Below are 20,451 nucleotides of genomic sequence, written 5' to 3'. Positions count from 1 at the left end.
GGGTATTCTTAGCCTAAAGGAACAGATACTTCAGTGGAAGACTTTCTTAAGCACGTTGACTCTTATTTACATTACGCATGAAAATTAATATACAAATGCTCAAGTACCCAATCTGTTCACTAGGATTTGAAATTGAGCTATCAATGTTCAGTAGTGTTATCCACTGTCCATTGAATGACACATAAGTTACATATTAGCAGTAATAACATTTCAGTCGAATCTGCTGCTATAAATCTCCATATTTGCAGCAGTATCAATGAAATATTTTACGCAATGTTTGTTCAGAAAATGCTGATAAAATGCTTTTATTCGGTTCTAAACTAATTATCTCCTAGCAAGCTTAAAGCATGCTCAGAAATTTACTAAATCAAGTTAATATTTGTGTGACTTTGCAACACAGATAACAATAATAAATCTGTTTTGGCATTCATTATTAAAAATTTTGAATGAAAATCTTATTGCTGATGCAAAAGAATAAAAAATTATTTTTACCTTGCTAATCAGTGTCTTATAACATTCTAATAACTTGCAAGACTTACAGAACTTATCCTGCATGTATGCTTACTCCTCTGTGTTATCAAATAAATGTAACGAGTTTTTTTTGAGTGAGATATTTCTTTTTTCGTAAGTTTCTATAGCATGATATGATGTCAGATGGCATTCATTGTATAGTTGGGATCATGCTTTGTATGAATCTATGATATTGTTACGAAATGTCCAGGTGCGGTAAAATAGCTTCCGCGCAAAGCTGGTTTACGTTTGCCAGAAAATAACGAGGAAAGACTGGGTTGCCAAATTTGGCGAGAAATCGCCCATTTGGCAACATTTTGCGACAAAATTGGTGATATGCCATAGATGGATGGAAAACCTTCTGGAACCACTTCTTACTGGTTTAGCCTAGAATATTCTCGAACACAAGCCAAAAGCTATACAAACCCTGCAGGTACGCAGAGAGTTAGTTAGTGTCTCGTCTAGCGAGTTGATAGTCAGTCAGTGAGCGAGTGTCTTGAAGTCTAGTGCCGAGTTGGTCGTCGGGTGTATCGAGAGAGTCTTTTAGTGTATCGCGAATTAGTGCATCGTCGAGTTTTATCTTAGAGTATGTTGAGCTCCGAGAAAGGCCGAACCAAGTCAGGAGTTGTACTGTAGTATATCGTCGAGTGCATCGCGAGTTGTAACGTGGAGAGTCTCATGAGTACATAAAATTCCGAGAACGACCGAGGAGAGTCGGGTGCTGTACTCTGGTGCTTTACCGTGAAGCTGTCTCCAGCGTTATAGCCTGATATTCTAAAGGCTGTGTTGCTGATTGCTTCAGCGTGTTTATAGTAGTTCTTCGACTGTAAACGTGTTATTGGAGCTGTCTTGAATAATACTGGCCAATAAAGTATGTTTCGGTACTTCATCAAGTGTCGTCGTTATTCACTCCAAATCCACGAAGCCGTACGTACGTGAAGAAAAAGGCAACAATATGTTCTGAGATGCTAACAGAACTATTACATATTTTTTTTTTCTTCTTTAAAAGGTCTTCTGAATCAAATTTTTATTTTCAGTATCCACAAATACTTAATTAAGCTATATTTTGAGATTTCCGTAAATGAAATATGTCTTTTAAGTCAGATATTTGTATAAATTATGAACTAAAATAAAATACTATATGAAACCAAGAATACTTAAAAGCAAGAATACTTTTATAAAAAATTAGAATGGCATGGTTAATTTAATAGTGGACAATAGGCAATAGTATTGTCTAAGATTGCTTAGACTGTCTAAGACTGTTAGATTGTTTAGATTGTCTAAGATTGTTTTGCCTTTATTCTAGTAAAATTCATTTAAATAAGTATCAAATGCAGTATGATTAGTATCATTCTATAGAAAGCTGTTCGCTGCATGTTTATCGTAGTGGAAAAAGGCAGTTTTTGCTATATTTTTATAAGGTATTTCTCCCACTTCCCTAGCGTGCCTTCGTGGTGAAAATGGTAGCACGCTGGGCGGGTATTCCAGAGGTCCGCGGTTCAATTCCCGGCGAAGGCGGTTGCATATTTTTCATCTTTTCTGCTTCCAATTAACCTAATGACTCTAAAAGTGGTGCCCGAACTAAAAGGGTTGTGGATGATGATTCTCCGCACCCAGGATTTGGCGACTAGGTTCCCTAAAACCCTAGTCGCCCTTTAAAAAGGGGAGTATATAAGGTATTTCTGCCACTTCCCTAGCGTGCCTTCGTCGTGTAACGGTAGCACGCTGGGCCAGTATTCCTAAGGTCCGTGGTTCAATTCCCGGCGAAGGTGGTTGCTAATTTTTCATCTCTCTGGCTTCCAAAAAATCCTAAATGTCTCTACATGTTTTAATAAAATTTGAATATAATGAAATGAATTGCATTATATTATAAAAAAAGAGTGAAAATTTCCTCCTTTTTGCTTTGTTTTCAGCATAAATACATGTGCTTATTTTAGGAAAATAGAGCTGAATAAAATTTGTATAATTTTGTTAATTTTTTGAAAGAAAATTTTACTATTTCATTTTTATTATGGAGAATAATGAGTGTGAAACAAGTAAAAAAACTTACATTAAATAACAAATAAGCGAAGATGCCAAATTCAAATATTAAGCGATAAAAAATTTAGAGAACACAAAATTCATATTTATCTCAGATATTAAAATCTGTTAGTTTGTATAAAAAGTTGATTAGTTCTTAATATGGAATACCATAACAATCCAAGCACTGAAATAGTTTCCATAACACTACATTTTAAAAACATTGTAATTTAAAGATATATAATTGTGAAAAATATTTAAACCATAAAACCTGTAGCTGATTTTCCTGAAAATGCACATAACATAGCACATTTAACCAATTTTTTACAAGCTTAATACGATGCGAGAAAACTTCAAACTGCATATCAGTTAGATTAAAAATGAAGATCAAGAACTAAATATGAATAAGCTACTAAATTTTTAAAAGTCTGTAATATGAACAGGCTAAATGAAATAATGCATCAGTGTACATTTATGTATTTATGATATTAAATTTATTTAAAATTTTAGAAAAACACCTATCGGCTCAAGAAGGTTTGAGAAATTTAAGTAAATTATTGAAGCTGCAAAATGAAACCACACTTTTTATATGCTGATAATATTTTATTGTTGAATATAAATAAAAGCAATCGAGAGTAAAATTGACTTAACTCCAGCACTATTAAAAATCGCAGGTGAAGATGATGAAGATTTATCTTATGAACACTCTGTAGAACTGCTTATGATTTTTATATGACATATGAACCTTCCTTGACTTATAGAAGAAAGGTAGTCAAACAAATATGAAAATGAGATTTCATAACCAGAGTATGCTCAGGCAAAGTTAAGAAAGCGGCTGCTAGAAATATCGGTACTCTTCTGTTATGAGGTCCAGATTCAGATATGCATGTATGTGTTTATGTATGCATATAGCCTGATAGTCTAAAGACTGTGTTGCTGGTAATGTACATATATATATGTATGTGCATTAACACATATATATGCACATACATTCATCTACAGATGCATATATACATATATTTCTGAATCTGGTCCCGAAAACAGAACACTACCGAAATATCTTGTCAAAGAATATATATTGAAATTCCTCACATTATTTATTAAGCTAAAAGGGAACAGGATTTAAAAAAAGCACTAAAAAGTTGCATCTTTAAAATAAACACTATGTTAACATATAATTCCTTTACACGAGAAAACATACTGACAAATTATCAATAACATAAATCATATGCTAATGGAAATTTTAAGTAGATACACTTATAACTATTAAACCAGACTGCAGTTATAAAATATAGCAGTTTCAATTTTGACATCAGTTGCAAAAATATTGCACAGTAGAAATATGCTTTCATTCACAATGACATTACTATAACATTCCTGTCATTGCAGCTTATTTATTTATTATAATAAAACCAAAAACAGCGATTTCAAATTCACTTCTTTTTAATTTCTGCGTAATATATTACTTGAAATATGCTGTTTGGTATGCCTATTCGCATTTCGATTCTTAAATTTGTTTTATAATTCTTTAGCTACGGCCGGAGAAATGCGCGCGAATAATTACCTTTGCTAGAAAATGCGTTATATATTTCACTTTAATGTGATCATATTTTTCCTTTGAGCATCAAAATTTGATTTTATTCTTTGAAATACATTCATCTCATAAAGTGATATACAACACATCGCAAAAATATCAATTGCAAATATAAACCATGTTAAATAAACAAAATGTATTAACAATTGGGTCTGACTCTGGCTCACTTTGAAAAATTATGCCACCACTTCTGAATTTTAATGTAAATTTTTAAGCAAATTGTTGCTCCTTTTAATATTCTACATCTTACTAATCATACATTTTAGTAGTTCATTATAAACGATACAACTAACAGCTATGATATAGCTTTCTTATTTTGGCGAATCTAAATATTAAAATTTCGCCAAAAGCGGTAAACTTGCACAGCTAAGCTATAGTGTTAATGCTGACGTTCAAAGGAAAGAAAACCACGTGACCTATAATAATCAATCAGCATATGATTGAGCATTTTCCTCTTCTGGGCTTGAGACGCCTGTCAGTCTTCAGCACCATCAGAACCTGGAGCATTCTCTCTCTTCGTCGGGAGGATTCTTCTGCGCAATTACATAGTTTCCCTTTTCTGCTCAGCGCAGTTGCAGACGTAGGGATGCAAATTTCAACATTTTGAATAATTTCGGCTGCAGAAAAATTGAAAGTGTAATTTTCGGACCAGCAAATATGCTGGGCGACAGAGGACTTCTGTGTTTCCTTTTTTCTAACATATGCCTCATGTTCTTTAACGCGAAATTTTAAGGCTCTCTTAGTTTGACCTTATATGTCCTTGGTAACTAGAACTTTGGTGAAGAGTATAGGGATTATTCGCTGGTCTTCTTACAGCTACAGAAACTAAGTCTAAGGAAGGCTTAAAATATCCCTTTATTCACTCAAAGAAAGAGTTGACAGTTGGCCCCTCTTTGGTTTACAGGAAAGTCTGCACTTGGGCTTTAACTTAAGATAGAAAATAAGAAACTAAATTAAGTATAACTAAAATTTAGACGAAGCTGTACAGAAATAAGTAACCTAGTTAGCCCGTAATTAAATTTCACCGGCGAATACTAACAGGCACGTAAGAATACGCCTAACATAGTAAAATAGGCTCAAAGCAACGACATGGCCCGAAGGCAGAACACTTACTGAGAAGAAGTAGGCAGAAGGCCTACTGAGAACTTCTGAGCTCTACTACGGAAGATCTGTTCCGTATGCCGTTGCCGCTGCTTGCAAAGCTTTCAAAGCTGCAAGCTGTATACCGGTTATCTTCATTTGGTTGCTTCATGTAGCGATGAAGGGACAGAAAGGCCTAAGTGAGTCCTGGAGACAAGATATAATACATAACATACACATTTTTCTCATAAACTGGAAGATTATATACACAATGTTTACAACCCATTGCTTTGCATTAAATGAGTGATCAGGATGAAGTCAAATTCATGCTATAAACACATATTCAGGTGAGATTTTGGACAGAGCAGATGCAAAAGCACATTTAAGTTTTATGTAGGAAAATTTGGTTATCTCTAAGCATGAAAGCCACAAAAGGGTGAAAATGGCGGTCCTCATGAAGAATCTCGTAGCTGAAAAGTTCAAAGTGGTTCATTATATTGCATTCTAGTGCTTCATAATAGAAGCGTTCATTGAGTTTTCTGAGAAACTTCGCCAACGGCTCGATCTTAAGGTCATAGTGAAGACATTTGTTACGCACATTAAAACACAGGCGTTTGTAGTAATGCGAAGATATCTGCTTTGCTCCACTCGAAGGTTCTTATGTTCTCTTCGAAAGTGACTGAACTTCCCATTAAATACTGGTTCTAACTCATTAACATAAAACTCATTCTGGCAGGTATTTGTAGTTGGGAAACAAGAATTTAAAGAAAACGGGTTTCAAAATTGAAAATAACTAATAGAAATTCCTACAAAAATTACTAAATTAAAATAATCCCTACAAAGCTTTGTGATAATTATAAATTTAGAACAAAAGGAATGCATTGCAAAAAGAATAATTTTTTAATTATCTGAACATTAAAACATAAATTTAGTATTTGCAGATTAATCAGTTATTTCAATAGAGATTCAACATACACTGAAAACACCATTTTATGTTCAACACAAAATTTATTTATAAGTTTTTATTTAAAAAAAAATCGAAATGGAAGCTCTTTTAAATTCATTAATATACATATATGTCTTCTAGAATAGTATAAAATATCAAAACACATTCTCGAAAATGCATTAAATAGAGACAGCAAAAAATGCAGATTCATAATTTTAGGGTAGAACTTCAGACTTTTAATGCATTTGCTCGATAATATTAATTTTCGGACTTTTAAGCAGTTTCCTAATGTTCTTCCTTATAGGCTATAACTCAATGATACACGTGCCGAGGTTTCAAAACCTTTTCTTCTATATTTATTATGCCATTTTTGATAACGTAGAGTACATAACATAAAAAGCTGCATGAGAGAAAATCGTCGATATCTCCATGAAGATCAATCATTCATTGCAGTCTTAAGACGTCATGGTCATAGCATAAAAGGTTTCCTTATTGCGACCACAGTAAATTATTCTCCACCTGCTCATATATCGAGAGATGGACAAATCTAATTTACGAGACCTGCGCTTTTCTGGGGGAAGGGAAATGTGCAATTAAATTTATACAATGCACGAAAAGAATTCAAAATATGCAAGCAGAAGGTAGCAGAATTTGAAACGAAATTTTATTAAACAAATTTTAAAATATAGCAAAACTGTAGCCAGCGAGACTTAAAATAAAATTTTGTAATTAAGTACATGATATCTGGCGTCTGTCGCAATCGCTCTAATCATACTGTTTCGAAATGTCCAGGCACATTAAGCTTCCCCGCAAAGCGGGCTTAGGTTTGCCATAAAATGGCAAGGGAAGGAAGAGCTGTCACATTTGGCGAGAAATCGCGCATTCGGAGACAAAATGGGTGACATGCCATAGACGGAGGAAGAATCTTCTTGAACGAATTCTTACTGTTTTAGACCAGGATGTTCTCGAACACAAACCAAAAGCTATATAAACCCTGCTGGTACACGTAGAATAAGTTAGTGAGAGTCCATTGAGTTTATAGTCAGTCAATGAGTGCCGAGTTGGTCGTCGAAAGCACCGAGTCTCTTAGTGTATCGCGAGTTAGTGTATCGTCGAGTTTCAGCTTAGAGTATGTTGAGCTCTGAGAACGACCGAACTGAGTCGAGAGCATCAGGATACTTTAGTGTATCGTCGAGTGCATAGCGAGTTGTAACGTGGGGAGTCTCGAGATTACGTGGAGTTCCGAGAACGACTGAGCAAAGTCGGGAACTGTACTCCGGTGCTTTGCAGTGAAGCTGTTCCCTCCGTTATAGCCTGATAGCCTGAAGATTGTGTCGCTGATCGTTTTAGCGTGTTTTAAGTAGTTCTTGACGATTGTAAAAGTGTTATTGAAGCTGTCTTGAATACTGGCCAATAAAATTTTGTTTCGATACTTCATCAAGTGTTGTCGTTATTCACTCCAAATCCACGAACCCCGTATGTACGTAAGAAGAAAAATACTCAACGATACAAAAGTGTATAAACAATTCCAGCTTCCTTTATGAGATTATTCATAAGATCACAAAATATCTTTGAAATGCATGACAAGTAAACTATGCAGCCGATCCTGATAGCAACTGATACTTTGAAGATCCCGGATTCCGATGGCCCGGACGTCTTTAAAGATTAAGATTGCAGTCCAATAGGTGGCCGCTTAGGAATAATGAAGACTTCGCTGGCGTTTCTGCTGGAGTAACGCGAAGGATGTCGCGCGAAATTGGTGCCAATCCTGGGATCTTAGGATGCCTGTGGGTCGGAAAGGACCGAAGAAACGCAGGCGAGGGAAGCATCATAGTTACAATCCCCAGGAGCGCCTTTTTAACATATTGCTTTTGATATCCTAGGCTTCTGCCAGGAACTGCTCATTGCAACAAATATGTCCTCGTTATCGTTGATAACTTCACCAAGGGGCCTGAAGCGTATCCTTCTCCTTATCCACAGACTATCACGGTAGCAGAGGTAATGATAGAGCAATAGATTTTGAGGTTCAGAATGCCTGTTCAGTTACAATCCGATCAATGAAGAAATTTTATCGCGGCTGTAATTAAAAAACTCTTTAAGCTATCTACAAAACGCTAACGACACATTTGCATTCCCAATCAGATGACATGGCCTCTCGCTGGTGTCTTTCAGAAACCAGCTGGATTGGGACAAGAGGTTATCTCATTTTTACTGGCCTCTCGCAGTGCTACTTACAAGACTACCGACTATTCCCCATCCCAGATGCTCTTCGGTCCTGACCTTCATCTGCCTTGTGACCTCTTGTTTGGTCGCTCTTCGGAGATGCACCTTCATCTGAAGTTGAAGAAATCCAGTTGTTATTCTAACAATCTAATCTAATCTTCACTGACACGGCTGAATATTGAAGAAAAATGTTGTTCGCACAGTGTGATTCATATTAGTAAACCTATGAAGAGAGTTTTTATTATTAATGGTTATGCATGTAAAACGCATTTTAAATACAAAATTCCCAAAACTCAATATATATGATAAATGTCTTCCCAATTTTTTAATTATGTGGAGTAATTTCACTTCTTTTTTTGTAAGATAAGTACCTTGTTCTCGTCCAGCATGCATTTTTAATTGAGGAAAGTTAGTAGTTTTAATGGTTCTGTTTCCTGTTATTGTTGTTGCTGAAGTATTACTCAGTTTTCCTTATATTAACCCTCGTTTATATGTATATATATATATATATATAAAATACTGCTTCAATTTTCTTCTGTTATCATTGCATTCCCACGCTATATAGCATTGCATGAGCGCATCTAATAGTATTTTCATTGAAGTAATATAATGAACGCATCTGTTAAAGTTCAATGAAAAAGCATACTTAAGGGAAAAAAGTTTCTATTCGAAAGGGTAAAATATTTTTGCTCTCTCCCTAATGTTTTTTTCATATAGAATCTGAAAGAAATTGATATTTATTTTAACAACCGTAAGATATGGAAAAGGGTAAGTTGTCATAATTATATTTCGCATAATTATAACAGCAATATAATAAAAGCAATATATTCGAGTAATCCAATGTGCATAATGTTAATCAATAACTGCTACTTTTTCATAGTTTATATTGCTGAAGTTTATCATTCCACAAAGTTTTGCTTTTGAATTGCCCAGATAGTATAGTGGTTAGGAAGCTTGACTGCGATGCCGAAGAACCTGGGTTCGAATCCCGGAGAAGGCATGGTTGTAACTGTCAAGGAGGTTAAAATAGACCTATTCTAACCTCCTTGGTAACTGTCCACCCCTTCACATGAGGCGATGGTGGCCAACCTATTAGGTGACTCCATAATAAAGAGACCACCATACCTGGCCTTGTATAGATTAATGGACTGTGTTACAATGTTCTGCCAGTGGAAAAAAAAAAGTTTTACTCTTGCTTAATTTTAAAACTCTAGAAGAAACCTTTCTAGACGTTTCAAGGGTTTTTTTTTAGGCTTTGAATGTCATAAATGTAAGTAGAACTATCGATTCTTTGAGAAACTATTTTTTTATTTTTTATACTAAATTATTATATTTTGTATAAATGAATTGCCAGTTAGCAACAAGATATTTATCATGAAAATAATCAAAATATAAAGTGTTTTGGTTTCACTAAATATTGGCTTATCACAACCTAAAAGTCCTTTTTTCTTATTTTGCTTTTAATTTAAAGCTGAAAAAGCACTTTGTCAGCACATTCATAATCAATGAACTTTGGCTACACCTTACTTATTTATTTATTTTTTACAGTTATTGTGGTTACAATGAAATAACTTGCCGCTGAATAGATGTAGCGTTAAGTACAGAGTATCAGAATACATTGTGTTAGTTAAGTTATACTTAGGAGGAAAAAGTAAGGAGATAACTGAATTTAGAAAAGTATAAGCTCTAGAACAGAGCTATAACTGGCAATTGAGCAGGTTATATACGGTTATGAATTCTTTCTGGAAAATAATATCATAAACATGTTTTTAATTTTGAGAGTTTATATCGGAGAAAATATAATATAAGCAACATTTTTATTCCTTTTTAGTCCTTTCAATGGATATAAAAAATCCTATTAAAGCTAAATTTCCATTTCAATTTCGCTTCAGCGTTTCTATTTTTACCTAAATATATATCGAAGTGTTTCATGTATTCTCTTCTGCTGCTCCTTAATAAAGTGAGTATTCCACCTAACGTTAGAGGTTAGGTTAATTGATTAAAGCAAAGCAATTCAAGAGATATCTGCCTACAGAGAAGGGTGCCATCGGGGAGGACTTTTTAAGGGAAACTGGCTCTTATCGACGTTACGCATGAGAAAAACCACGAAAACCAACCATGCAGACAGCTCGTTCACAGGGATTTGATTCCAGTAGAATTACCTAGTGTTCAGCAACGTTACTGTTCGGCTCGTGGTGGGAGTTAATAGATTAGCTGTTGAGATGTTGAGCATGTTCTCTTCTACTGCACGGCAATACTGTTAATATTTCACTTAAAAGAGCTGCATGAATGCTCTTTGTTCCTGAGTATACATAAAAATTACATTTATACTTATGTGTACTGTTCTCTATTCTTATTAAATGATAAAAAAAATATGCATGTATGTATGTACGTACGAAAATGACTTAATCAGATTTTGAACATGCGCATTCCTTCACCTAAGTATGCGCCTCTCGAATCCCGAATTTTTAATTTCGAATTTTTAGTCCAAAGGGACAATTTCCTAGAAGGACTAATAATTTCATTTTGGCATTTTGCGTTTCATTTTGGCATTCACGATAAGCGTTGTTTCACTTTTCAAATTGTTGCCACCAAATACTAGCCCCTGTATTATATTTCAAGAAATTAAATAATGAAGAATCTGCATGAATGTATGTATGTTTCTCGCAGTGTGATAAAACAACGATACCTAGAGCCATCAAAATTTGAATAACGTAATCTTTCGTAGAATGTGGACATGTGGAAGCTCTAATTTGAATTTTAAATTTGTTTTATTATCGATTTCCTGTTTTGTAACACTTCAGCGAATTTTCGATTAAAGAACTAAACAATATCAATACGAGCCACGGTAACACTGTGCGGGGAAAAAATATCTCCAGAGCTAGAGACTCTGTATCGGATATTCTAAAGATAAGCTCATTTTAAATTTTATTTTACGATATTGATATTGAACTGAATTTTAATGGTTTAAGGGCGAAGAACATGATATTTAATAAATAAAGGTAACAGACTAAACGTCTGTTTTGGGGAGGATTTTGTTAAAACTAAATGAATTGCAGAAACTAATATTCGCCAAAAGATCTTTAACTGGCAAAGAAAATTTGTTTATTGAAAGTGAAAGGAAAATTAATTCGTGGAATGCACTTAAGGCTTTATTAGTAAATGAATATGGTATTCTGTATAACTCTGCTCAGTTACACGAATTATTATCGAAACGTAAAATGATGGAAAAGGAATCTCTATATGAATATTTTTTGGTAATTAAAAATCTATGTTCCAAAGGTAATATTGAAAATGCAGCTTTATTTGAATATGTTATTAATGGTATAAATGATTCTACATTTAATATATTCTTTATGGTTGTAAAACTTTGGCAGAATTTCAGGAAAAACTTAAGATATATGAAAAAATTAAATTAGATAACGATAAAAATAAATCCGTTAATCCTAATTCTAAAACCAGAAGCGACCATTTTTGAAAGTAAAATAAAAACAAATATTCGTTGCTATAACTGCGGAAATCTTGGTCACGCGGAGAATTTTTCCAAAAGTAAGAGCAAGGGGAAAAATGCTTTCGTTGTAATTTATTTGGACACGTAGCTGCAGAATGTATAAAAATTAAGACAAACACGAAAGATCTTGCCAGAGTGAATCATATATTTGTAAAGAAGCAGTTAAATGATATGCATAAAATTGCATTGATAAATAATGTAGAAGTAATAGCTCTCATTGATACAGTAAGTGATATAAATATAGTATCGGAAAATATTTATAAAGTAATTGGTTCACCTAATATTAATTCTTCCGACTTGATTCTAGTAGGCTTTGGTAATAATAAAGTAAAACCTATTGCTTATTTTAGAGGTTCCATACGAATCGACGATTGTTAAATTAAATTAAATATTTATGTTGTGCCTTAAGGAACATGAAAGAAAATGCTGTTATAGGAAATGCATTGCTTTCGCAAATGGAAATTATTATAAACAAGAACGACATATCTATGAAAGTAGTAGAAGATGAAAATGAATCTAATTTAATGTATATAAGTGTTGATCAAGAAAATAGATTAGATAATTGTTCGGATATTAATTAAGCATGTGAGTTCAAAATAAAAAACTTAACTGAAAATCATATTCCTAATAAAACTGAAAATCCTATAGAAGAAACAGATGCTGTTGAAGATGAATTAAAAGAAGAGGAGCCTCAGGAAGAAAAATGTGATGTTAAACGTAGAAAAGGAAAACTGCAAAATGTAGAGGAAGGGAAGAATTCTATTCCTGAAAGAAGAAGAAAAAATCCACCTAAGAAAGTTCAGGAAATCAAAGAGAGTAATAGAAAATTTAATGATTTCAAAAAACCTACTTCAAAGCCAAAGAGTTCTAGAAAAAGAAAGAATTCAGAATCTGAGAAACTAATTGAATATAATGCTGGTGAAATAGAAATATTAACAGTAAGAAAGAGTAAACAGCAAGAGAAACTTCCAGCTAAAGAACTGGATTCTGGTATGTCTGAAAAACTTAACACAATCCAAAGTAAAATCTACTACTAATATTGAAATGCGTAGTATTTTAAAAGATGATCAACCTATTTCTTTGAGACCCAGATGTTTACCAATTATAGGTAAAGAGCAACTAAAACAGGAAAAAACTATTTTACAAATGGATTTGGATGCTCCTGAACAACAAGTCAGATCTTTGGGAAGAAAACTTTCCGTATCAGAACACTCTGTAGACACGTTACAGAAACAACTACCAGTAGCCAAGAATGAGGTACAAGCTACAAAATTTCAGAGGAGAACCAAATATAAAATCATTTCTGAGCAAGAAAAAGAAGTTCAACATGTTAAATTGAAAATGCAAGAAATGCTAGCTTTAGAAGAAGATCGCATGAGAAAAATGAAGAAGAGATTTTCTGACAAACAAGCAGAACTGGAAAGAAAGAGCTGTATGACTGATGAAAATTTTCGTCAGCTACGAGAAATTTTTAATGCTGATGATTGGGAATATTACGGAGACCTGTGGGGTGCTGCTGCTTTTCCAACATCACCTAAAAGAACTTCAACTTACGAATCAACTAAACATAAGATAAGGCCATATAAGAGGCGTAAATCTTCCCGTGAAGAACCTTCAGTCCCCAAAACAAGATTTTCTAAAGCAATATCAGCTGTTAATTTTATATCTGGAGTAAGCAAACAGTATGCTTCTAATTTTCAAGCAGATACTGATTATACTTCTGGAAACAAACAGGAAAAAAACATTACAGAAATAATTGACGTAGAAATTCAAAATAGCTTTGAAACTTACCGAGAAGAGCTCCGAAAAAATGCGAAAAAACAATTGTTTAAGGTACAAGAAGAAAATAAGAAAACATTTAACTTTCGAAGACGTTCTTCAAAATGTTATGAAATTAATGATTTAGTAGCAATCAAAAGAACGCAATTCGGACCAAACGTTAGGTTAAAATCAAAGTATTTAGGCCCGTATAAGATTATCAAAGTAAAGAATAATGACTCCTATGATGTTGTAAAAGAAGAAGATCATGAAGGACCCACTAAAACAAATGCATGCGCTGAATACATAAAACCATGGACCCAAGCAGAAGATGTATAAAATAATACTGATTATGACATTTAAACCTGGAATGATATGACTGATAACCGAACTGTGATTTTTCATTTAATAATGACTTTTATTTCAGTTAATGTTATTTTTAAGATGAAATGAAATTTTCGAAAATGTTAAAGATTGAAGATATTTTCATTTCAGATGAAATTTTCTGAAAAATAGAAGGGACTATTGACGATGTTATTGTTGCAAAGATGAAGGACTTTTAAGATGTTTCTTTATTGTCCTTAGCACACAGTCTTCCCCTCCTTTCGTACTTCTTTTCAGGTTTTGACTTATTGATGATGATCCCCCAGGGGGAAGCGATTATAGTAGTTTGATTGATACGGAAACGTTGAAGTCCTTGAGCCTGTTGACGCATCTCAGAAAGAACGTCGGGTGCCGTCCAGTACTATCTGAGTCTAAACGTCGTCGACGGGTGATCTATTTGCTAAAATCGCTTTCCAGTGGAACTGACCTTGCCGTGGTCTGGGGGCTCCCTCGCAAGAGGGTCCAACTAATTCCACAGCTTAGTAGTGGTGATCGGTGAGAACCCCAGGGTACCGGTCACCGCGAAGAGCAACCACTGCACTTGTTGCACCCCTAACGGTGCACGCAGTGGCTTCCGAGTAGAGCTTACATCCCCCACACGCTCATAGCACGTCTAACAAATACAAAGTGCTATGACCGCTACAGGAGAACACGAGCAAGAGAGACCGAATGGTCCAGGGAACCGGAAGGTCCCGGCTCAAAGACAGTGTAGTGATTCACAAACATGTGAGGACACTTTTTGTTCAGAAGACTTCCTAAGTGAAGCTCATAATTGTCTAGAAAATCTAGACGGACTATTGAATAAAGAGAAAATCTCTAAGAGAGTGAGCAAAGGAATAAAGGAACAATTTGTAAATATTTTGAAAGTCCTAACTAAGTAAAATCTTAAAATTGCTAAATTAGAAGGACAACTTGAGCAAACTCAAAATGTAGAGGACTATATATCAGGTTTAAATGATACCAAAATGGAGAAAGAGACTTATGCAGATAAAGTAAAGAAATCGCATAATCAAAATTTAAGTAAAAGACAAAGATCCAGATCTAAATCTGTAAAGAAAAAGGAACACGTTCTGTTAGTCTATCCTAAGGATGATGGGGCAACCTCATCAGAAGTTAAAGACAAATTAATGGAAAATTTAAACCCTAACTCATTAAAAATAGGAGTTAAAAACGTAAGAAACATAAGAAAGTGAGGTGTAGTCATAGAAACAGTCAAAGAAGATGACTTAAAAATATTAGAAGACGCGATTAAAGAGAACGAGAAATTAAAGGACTTAGTGGAGCCTCAAAGGCCCCAAAAAGATCAACCCTCGGATCATAATATATAACGTAAAAGAAGACATAGACGGGGATTCCTTAAAAAGAATTTTAATGACCCAAAACTATGAGTTAGAAGAATCAGACTTAGAAATCAAATTTAACATGAAAGGAAAATATGGGACGAATTGGGTTCTCTCCTTAGACCCCCAAGCTTTTCGAAAGATCATGAAAACTAGAAAAGTTAATATAAATTGGACTAGAAAGAACTTAAGGGAATTTATCAAAGTCACCCAATGTGTAAACTGCCTAGGGTTAGGCCACACCAAGATAACGTGTAAAGAACCCCAGAGATGCACAAAATGCAGCAAAGCAGGGCACATGAAGAAAGAATGTCCCAATAGTAAAGAAAGGTGCGCTAACTGCCGAAAGGCTAATCAAGAATTTAATTTAAATTTAAATACTCATCATACAAGTTATGATAAGAATTGTCCGTGCAAACGAAGGGAACTTGAATTAATCAAACAGAAAATAAATTATGGATAAAGTTCTCATAACCCAATTAAACTTACAGCACTCAAGGAGTGCCAGCGTTCAATTAAGGCAAGACTTATTTGAACTTATTAGACTTATTTAAATAGTGATGATTTCAAAATCGCGTGTGTGCAAGAACCGTTCCTCATAAAGGATAAGATTTGCGATTTTCCATTAAAATATAAAATTTATCAAAGTGACAAAGGAGTCAAGACGGCCATCATAATTAAAGACTCAGGACTTTCTATCCTAGAGATAGTTTCGTCACCAGAAATAGTGGCAAAACAAATCGATGGGGCAACCCCCTTCGTTTTAATAACAGTTTATTGTCCCCCCCCCACAACGAAATAGATGAGATATTAGTGCAAATAGCGCATATAATTCAACAAAAAGAAAAACTTACCTCCATAATTTGCGGGGACTTCAACGCTAAAAGCACAATATGGGGCTCAGGACCAACAGACCCAAGGGGAACAAAAGTAGGCAAATTTTCAGCCTCCATTAATGCCACAGTATTAAATAGATCAGATAGCTCCCCAACCTTTGTAGGAGCCCGAGGCAATTTCTTGGATTGATATCACACTTGCCAGGAACACAAGTACCCTTTCCATAGGCAAATGGGAAGTAGATGAAAGAGAAACATTAAGTGACCACAAAGCGGTCAACTTTAAGATAAACTTAACAATAGAAAGACCCCCAAAGGGACTTAAAATGAAAATGCTAAACACCGATTGGCTCAAATTGAGAACAATCTTTCATAGGATATTCAAAGAATCTCTCAAACAGAGGACATAGATAGCAATATAAACTTAATAACGCATCAATTAAGAGAAGCATATCTCAAATTCCTAAAGCCCTCCCTTAAAAACGTACAGGGACAAAGGCTAGCATCCCCAAGGGTATACCAAAGTAAAACGTGGTGGACACAAGACCTCACAGAACAGAGAAGAATAGTAAGGCGGTTAAGAAAAGAATTCCAATACTCAAGGGGGGAAGAAAGGAAACATAGAAAGAAAGACTTTAACAAAGAGGCGGCATTCTACAGAAGGAAAATTTTCAAAGCAAAATTAGACTCGTGGGAAAACTTCTGGGAAAGTCTAAGATTAAGCTCCCCGTTTGGAACATTCTATGACATAGTCAAGGGCAAGGCATACTCCCCCTTAAAGATCTCTAGAATAAAGAAAAGTCCGGGAGTCTGGACTTCAAACATAGAAGACACCATAAGGGCGATCTTAGAATATCACTTCCCACAGGATAGAGCGGAGAAGGACAGCGAGATCCATACAACAATAAGAAATAAAGCAGACACCCCCCCCGTTTCGGGAGACAACCCAGATTTCACAATAGAAGAAGTGCGACAATTAATAAAGAGCACAAAAAAGGGCAAAGCCCCGAGAAAAGACGATTTATCATTGGAAATAGTAGAAGAACAATTTCTCACAAATGAGGAGTTCTTCGTAAGAATACTAAATTAATGCCTCAAAAGAGGCTATTTTCCCCAACAATGGAAAGAAGCTAACTTAGTTCTCTTCCATAAAGAGGGTAAAGACAGAGAGACACCAGGAGCATACCGGCCAATTTGCCTTCTTTCAGCCTGGGGCAAAATCCTAGATAAGCTCTTAGCAAAAAGGCTTACATTCTTCCTAATTAAGAATAAATTACTCAACACAAAGCAGTTTGGGTTCACACCAGACACAAGCACAATAGATGCGCTGAGAAGCTTAGTCACGCAAATCCATGAGAACAAAAGGAACAATCTTCACACCTGCGTGATATCCCTTGATGTGGCCTCCGCATTTAATAACTTGTGGTGGCCAGGGATACTAGCAAGATTACAAGATATAAAGTGCCCCTCAAACATATTCGGGCTAATTAAAAGCTACCTTCAAGACAGAATAGTTACATATAATAGAGACGGGGTCTGCGTGACTCACAAGTATTACAAAGGAGCACCCCAAGGGTCCAATTTAGGACCAATTCTGTGGAATCTAATAGCAGACACCGCCCTAAATTTAGAATTTGAAGATCATGTAAGCATACAAGCATATGCCGACGATTTTATAATAATTATAGCAGGAGGGAACCGGCTAGTAATAGAAAGAAAGGCGCAAAAAGCGCTCAGTATAATAAAGGAATGGAGCAACACATATAAGCTAAACTTCAGTATTGAGAAAACAAAGCTAATTTTATTTCCAAAAGGGAATAAATTACAGAAATCCCCATCAAGAATCAAATGGGAAAATATAGCGATCCCAAGATGTGAACACCTAAAATACTTAGGGTTCACGCTAGACCAAAAACTAACATGGATTTCCCTATCTGACAGGAATAAAGGATAAAACACTCAAACTAATCAATAATCTGAATAGAATGGTTTCACACAGATGGAACCTCAAAGGGAACCTCCTCAAATCGCTATATATAAAAGCAATAGAAAGAATGATACTATACCGGTGCCCAATCTGGCACACCGGCACCGAAAGGGTAAAGATCAAATTAAACCAGATACAAAGGATAGCCCTTTTGTGTACCACAAAGGCTTATACAACGTCCCCTACGGCAGGGCTCCAAATACTCGCCGGGACAATCTCCCTGGATATCAAAGCAGACATGGAGGAGCAATTTTATAGAGCGGTCCATTGTAAAGAAAACATAAGTATGGGAGACACAATAATCTGGAATAATGAGATAAAGGACAGACTCCCTACAATACAATATCATCCAGCCGAAGCGAAAAGAATTAAATGGGGAAAGGACCCACCAATGAATAAAGACATAGAAATCTTTACAGACGGTTCCAAAATGCACAACAAAATGGGAACCGCATGGGTAATCTTCCAAGACAGTCAGGAAATACACAAAGAAAGGACACGCCTAAGCAATGACGCAACAGTATTTCAAGCAGAAGTCCACGCCCTCAGAAGCGCGCTGCTCTGGGCCGGACAGAACGCAAGTTACTCCACCAGGGTTGTATTCTTCACGGATAGCCTGAGCACATTACACAGCCTTAACAGCGGCAAAATCTCAAAGTATACAAAGTCTAAGAGAGATAATTAATACGCTCATATCAACGCACAAAGTGTCCCTTAATTGGGTTAAAGCCCACCAAAGGACGCTGGGTAATGAAAGAGCGGATGAAGAGGCTAAGAAGGCGACAGACAAAGAAGTAGTAGACGTACACGTTCCTCTCTCAGAGGAAGTAGCAAAGAACAGACTACACAAAGAAGCTCTTATACAATGGCAGGAAAGGTGGGACGAGGGGACAACAGGTCGGATGACATATAAAATTTTCCCTAAAGTCTCAACAACATGACTAAAGAGCAAGTATTACGAAAATCAAGCATTGAGTAATCACGGCAACTTCCCATCTTATATAGTAAGATTCCACAAAAAGAAAGTAAGATGTGCCTGCGGCACTAGCGGAAGCCTCGCGGACGCAGCTCATTACATAAAGACCTGCCCTTTAACAGCGCCAGACAGAAAACGTCTGTTCCCGCCCTCTCTCTCCTCCTTAGAGACGGAACACTTGGAAAATACCCAATAGGAATTAAAGGTATAAGAGAGATCACTAAGAAAGTCACGGATCAAGACACCCATCACCATTTCATAGAGTTTTTGTAGCAATCGTTCGATTCCTGTTAAGTCCAAGGTTTACTCTATGATTAATGCTACAGGACATCGAAGTCTATGTTTTTCAACTTTTCTTTTACTCATGTATATATGTAAATAATGTAAATTTGTTCTATTTTTCTCTGTATTCAATTAAAGTTAATAAAGTTATTTAAAATTAAGAGGATCGTGATTGAGATCCCAAAATAAAACGATTTGTTGGCGAGATACATCTCTCCCCAGCAAAATCATCCAGTCAGATGAGATTGTAGGGTGGTTAAAGCGGATGGAAACTTAGCCTCAGGCTCTCCGCCCGCACTTAACCTAGCTATTTGGCACAAAACTACTTACGGCACCTAAGATCGAATTAATATCATACAAATGGTTATCATCTCCTCCCGCCTGATACGGAGGATGGATAAGTGATAGTGTCTACGTGGATATCATACCACTTACGAACGCAACGACTCGGTCCTCTCACCTGCTCCTCCCACTGAGACCGGGAGTGAGTCATAGGTTTCCCAAAGTTGTAATTTAATTACAGAAGTGGAGAGTAAAATTGATTATTGATGATGATGGTCCTTTTACCGAAGACAACGAAGATGTAAGATGACCAATGATTTATGCTGTCAAGAGTGGAATAATGTCGTCAAGGTCGACGCATAGCAGGAAGGCCGAATGGGGATTTTAAATCCATAGCTTAATAGTTTTCCTCGCGCGCTGTTTAAATTTTAGCTGTTGACTGCACGAGTGAAATTGATAGAACTTTCACCACTTTGTTTTATGAGAGGAGATTAAGATGATATAGATGTCATATTAATAGATGTAAGATGATATAGATATTGTATTAATAGAGGAACTATATTATAGAAGTATTAATATTTTATTAAATGTGTTTTGTTTGAATATGAATTGTGATTTCGTAATTAAAGAACCCACATATATATATTCATTTCGTGAAAATAGCCACGGAAAGGATGTTAAATAAATCATATTAGCATATTTTTTTCTTCAGATATGTGATGT

This window comes from Stegodyphus dumicola, chromosome 1, assembly GCF_044657685.1.
Source record: "Stegodyphus dumicola isolate Sdum_Otavi_A_Nest chromosome 1, ASM4465768v1".
Classification (NCBI taxonomy): Eukaryota; Metazoa; Arthropoda; class Arachnida; order Araneae; family Eresidae; genus Stegodyphus; species Stegodyphus dumicola.
The sequence above is the reverse complement of the archived record's forward strand: the minus strand, read 5'-3'. Positions refer to the sequence as shown.